A 6,056-nucleotide genomic window follows, 5' to 3' on the forward strand; every position below is an offset into this window, starting at 1 on the left:
CCTCACTACAGGTCCAGCCCATCTTCCAGAGGAATAGAGCTCATGAAAAGGCAGCAAAAAAACCAAGATGCAATAAAAGGCAAAGCAGCTGGCAGGGAAGCCCGGCTGCAGGACAGTTTGCCTAATCTGGGGATCTGGAGCTGCAGAGGGGTTGCAGCAGGGTTTCCACTGAGCCTTCTTACTATGGAGGAGCTCCGAGGCTTCCTGAAAGGCTCAGGCCCTTGAGAGCTAGACAGATGGAAGGAAAGAAAGCATATTCTGTCATAAAAATAATGAAATCAACATAATTCCAGAGATGTTCTGAGAAAGTGACATACATCAATGTCAAAACACACCACTGACAGCCCTTCTAGACAACTCTAATTTCCATAGATCCCTCTAAAACTAATGCCTCCAATCTATTTCTAACAGATACAAAGAAAATACACTATTTGAAAGAACAAATTCTATGCTAAAAACCACTGTTTTTTCAACATCAGTTGAAAACATGATGAAAACATGAAACATCACCAGCATAAGCTATGCATTTTTGCCAACAGTGAACAAGAGCCTGCATGCTGTGCTCATAAACACTGGCACCAACAAAGGTGACTTGCTGTTTCAAAGGTGCCGTGATGGCTAGGAAAACATTGCTTGCACAGTCCATCTTTTTTGGCCCAAACAAACAGAATTCCAAAGATGACACATCCAGACCATATTGTGGGTATGGCAGGAGCCCAGCCAAGACTGGTGGTACACACCATGGTCTTCAAACTGGTATGGAGCCTGGAGATATTGGGTTTCAAGAGAAGGGTTGTCTTCTTCTCACACCTGACTTTGGAACTTCAAGCCTTCAGCTCAGTCAGCATCGTGATGCAGCGATCACAGTTGATGGCTTGTTCAGGTTCTGGGAAAACCAGATAGATGGATCGCCTCTGTCCTATCCCAAAAGGCTTCACTTTACCCACTGAGGCCTGCATCTTGAAGCTTTTCTTCACTAGAGAATTCATGTCACCACACTACGGACTGCCATTTACACTATGGTTCATAGCAGTGACACCATCATTACCCTTAGCTTCATATCAGTTTGATAGGTCCTGACAGACTTATGTACAGTGTCTTTATGTTTATGTTCATACTCGAGGTACAAAATGTGAAATATTACAATTCTGCCAACACTTTTTCTAATGCATTGAGGCTGATCCTCAGATTTGTACACAGAGTCCTGGTTGAAATCAGCTAGTTTGTGCAGATGGTTGAGATGCTCTTCAATTTGTGGTGTGACAGCCATGCATGGCCACCCAAAACGTGGCTTGTATTCCACATCGCTGTCATCAACACTGAAGCACAACCACCCAATGCCTCACTGTGCTCATATACACCATTTAGTCTCCATAAATGCATAGCAAGAATTGCTGTCAGTAGGTGTCATTTTTTCAACATGGAAGAATTCAGTGACACACCTTTGCTTCATATGCACTTCCATGGCAGAGTGACCCTCTACTACCGCCTCTGTCACGTAGCACCAAACCTTAACAAATCTGTGGTGAGAAGGTTCGATCTCTACTGAATAACACCAACATCTGTCTCCGATGTCGTGGGCCAGCATAATCACATAGGAAGCATTACTTTCAGAGCATCCCTTATACAATAGCATCATTTAAGGTGAAAATGGCTTTTTTTTTTTTTTTTTTTTTTTAATTCTTAATCAAGAAACATCTATTAATGTATGTATTCTAAGTATTGTAAACAGACAGCCAGGCCTCCTGATCATCAGTGTAATGACTAGATTTCTTTATCTTGTCTGTGACAGACCACACTGTGTCTCAAACTTAATGAAAGTCTTTAGGAAAAAAAAGTAATGAAGAAAATAGTACTAGTAAACACCTAATTACACCTCCTTTCTGATGCAATGTTATAAAGCTACAATTTCTTTCCCTTGGCGATACCTTCCTGAAAACCCAAGTTATCCTGACCTTAAATCCTGCAACAGAACATCAAAGGGAGACCTTTTAGAGCCCCCCGTAGTTGAACCTATGATTCATTTGTTTTGTGAACATGCTGCTCAGGGCAGAGTGACTTGTATACTCCAGGTTACCCTGCCTGAATTCTACAGCCTACAAGAGAATATTCAGGATTTTACAGAGGTGAGTGAAAAATTGTATGCTAGATGATTTAATAAGTTATGGGGTAGAAAGCAAAGAAATGTGAAACATTGCCATTTGACAGAAAAGACAGCATTCTTTTTCAAACTAGGTGTTATAGTTATGATGGTAATGAGCACAATCAGTATTATGTAATTAGCAAAAGGAAGTTTGAGATGCCAGTCTGATGAGTCACAAGTTCAAACAGTGGGTGTTTTAAATATACGTACAATATATAGCAATAAAAAGGTGCCTTTCTCAAAATGGTTTGCACCCTAATAATAACACTCTAAAATTGACATAGGTTAGATACATTTACTGAGCAGTGCATTAACCACTTGAAAGGTATTTCCCAAAAAGTCAGGAAAGGAGGTATGGAAAATAACTGCTCCTCTGCACTAATACCTTTCAAAGACAGGCAAAATAAATAAATAAATAAATAAATAAATAAAAATAATAAAAAAAATAATACCAGTTGCAGAAAATAGGACAAACGAGAGGTTTTACATGTATATCACTGAGGGTGAGTCATTTGAGACAGAAAATCTACTGTTTAATAAAGAGGACCAAAAGAATAATCACAGTGATTCTAAACTCAGCGTAATGTTGCGCAAGTTTCTTCACGCTACAAGGAAGAGAATCAAAATGGTTAATTTAGTAGTGATGCAGACTTTGCATCTGATACCAATTCCCCTTAAAACATGCAGTCATCAACATGCCTCACTTTAACACTGATTTATACCTCTCTTCATATCGAATGCCTAAAAGACTGATAAAAAGCTAGTAAAGAAATGCATGAAAAGCCTTACTACAGAACTATTACTGCTTCTCTATGAAGTGCATTGCAGAGTTCAAGCAAATTACTTCATGCGATTAACCAAAGAAATCTATTGACTGTATTTTATGGCCTGGTCCTGCAAGAGTTATCTGTATTCCTGGCTTTAAAAATATGAGCAGTCTCCTTTGCATCATTAGGATTCACATGCTTAAAATTAACCACGTGAGTAGCTTTCTCTTGTTTGCAGGCTATGGCTTTTGCAGAACTAATGAGACACCAGATGGCTAAATGGCATTGAACTTTAGAAGACGAATAAAGAGTAATCGTGGAAATTATCATCTGATAAATCACGTTAGAATCCCTAGAAAAATAATGGAAGTGAGCTTGCTTTTTTAAAAAAAAAAAATTCTTCTTTTTCTTTTCTTTTTTTGTTTAAAAAAGCAGCTGACAGGAGAAACATGAGCAATACACATAAGTGAGTGAAATTATGATATGCACGTATGTGCTGGAACACAGGGTGATGAGAATGGGGGTCAAGAATTTGTAACAAATAGCAATTTTGAATCATGTGTAGCATTAGTAGACATCAGATGCAATACCTCAGAAATCATATGTCACAGTTTGAATGAAAATCCACCTGCATCCGTGACAGGGGCCGTGGGCCCCGCAGGGGCCCTAGCCTGAAAGGAAAAAAAAGTTAATTAGGAAAAGAAAACAGCGGCAACGATCTAAGGAGGCACACTTATTTACTAAATACTATATCGAAATACAGGATAACACAATATAATACAATATAATTGAAAATTGAGCTAACGAATCAAGCAAAATAGGAGAGAGAATGAGTCCCGTAACCGAGAGGCCTACTGTGAAATCTAGGCGAAACGGCAAAGGCTCCCACACACTCCCCTGAACGCCAGAACTCGAAAGACGTCAGTCTAGCCTGTGACTGAGTTAATATAGTGTCCAGGTACCGTGACCTATCGTGTTGTTCTCTGGGAGATGTAGTCTTCTTCTGTAAGTTGCAGATTCAGTAAAATTATTCATGCTTTATATGATGTTATGATGTGGAATACTGATAGCAAAATTACAAAATTATTAAACTATGACATCATACTTGAAAAATTAGTCTCGGAAGAGTTTGAAATGAGCACTGTCTCATGGATTTAAAATTGTCTGACAAGCTATAAATGAAGGGTAACGATAGATGGTGAGATATTGAGCTTAGGGGGAAAAAAAGAAGCAATGCAAATGTTTAAGCACCAGAACATTTTGACTGATGAGAAGCATTTATGAGAATTATGTAACGTCTCTGAACTTTGACCAAGTGCGGTATGGCAGCCACCACCATGCCGGACGAAGAACTTAGGAGACTGGGCTGAGAGAATAATCTGACATAAATATTCGAAACAAGAAATAATGATTATTTTTAAAAAAGAAAAAAGGCATGAAAGAAGGCAACCATTTTAAGTTAGAAATAGTGTCCTGGAAGAAAACTTGCATAATCAATAGAGTGTTTTTACCCATCTTTGGATGTCAAAAAATAATATGGGCATTTCAAGATGGGAAACATGAGGCAGGAAGCTTCATTATATAGTACGAAAAGGCATGACTCTTATTCAATAGCTCAGTTACTAGAATAAAAAAACCTGTTCACTTTTTGCATGCGTATCATTAAATTTATTCTAAAATTAGACTTTATGACATATATTACTGGTCATTACTACTGTGTGAGCAAAAAATTAACCTTTGTGCACTCCACTGGCCACGTATACCCATGTGGCCATTGTCCCTTTTCTGTCCTGTAGAAATACCAGGCTGTCTGTGCAGCAGAGGAGCCATCTGCAACTACAAAGGACAACTGCAGTATTTAACTCACTAAAATGGATGAAAGAACGAGTGTGAATTGATTAGCCATCTCATAATTTGGTAAATCCATGGACCCTTCCGTGTCTTTCTTAATCCACACTGATAAATAATTGCACTTCACAACCCCTGTCTTCATTTTATTGTGTTGCCAGCTTAAAATCACTACTGCTTAAATCAGAAACTATTATTAAAGTTCACATTTGCTGTATACTCCATTGATGTATACCGCTGTGTTTCAAAGTAGTAAGATAACCTTGGTTATGATCTAGCAGGGCCTTCATAACCTAAGGACTTTTCCAAACATAGCAGGTAGCTGTGATTCAAGCCTACAAGTGCTGTCAAGGTGATGGTATCTAGGAGTCACAACTACTGTAACAGTTTAAAAACTGCAGTAAAAACAAATCAATACCCTGACTAAGCCTACTTTTCAGATAGAAGAAAGAAAAAGTACAAAGGTGAAGACTTCACAAGGTGGATTTGTAACTACTACATGGCAGCCTATAGATATTTTTTATCCTCAGCTGTGCTTCCTGAATTCTGCTAGGTAACACTGCAGCATCCTTTATTGATTCAAACATTTTTCATTTCCATTATAATAATGGAAGTTTGTTCAGACTAAAAGTAAGTACAACAGGATCACAGGTTATGCTTCCCACTGTAATACTAATTACACGTTTTTCTTACTGCCTCTTAAAAAATAAGTGACTCTAATTTCCAAACCATCAGAAGAGTTACAAAAATCCAACAGTGGGTTTGAACAATTACTTCAACTAGTCAAAACCAGAAATTGGCTAATATACCATAAAAGCCTAGCTTATTAATTTGGTTTCTTTAACCCCCACATCACTACATGAAAGTCTGTTATTATTACTAACTTAAATTTTAGCTTTAAGAGGGTACTAATGCTGACAGAAGATTAATTTTTCAGTTTCTTAATCCAACCACAAAGAGAATAAATAACAAGCATATTTTAAAGCCTTCAAATTTTGCCTGCTTCCAGTAAGCTAGATATTTTACTGGAGAGCAAAGAATTTCTTCCCCATCTATTCCTACAACGTTCAGAGTTCTAGTAGTTTTCCATCAGAGAATCTGACTGTTTTTCTTAAATAATCTACAGAAAAAACAGCCTCTATTGAAAAGCTTTTATTCGCTAATAATATGTACAAACAATGCAAAATTCCAATGGACTAAAGTTCATGAAACTCAGCCCAGTCTCCAAATATGTGTGACTAGAAACTGTCACTGTTTTACTACTTGACTGAGCTAATGGGCTACAAGGTCATTCCTTA

This window comes from Coturnix japonica, chromosome 11 (assembly GCF_054131305.1).
Source record: "Coturnix japonica strain WE chromosome 11, WE-NBRP24, whole genome shotgun sequence".
Classification (NCBI taxonomy): Eukaryota; Metazoa; Chordata; class Aves; order Galliformes; family Phasianidae; genus Coturnix; species Coturnix japonica.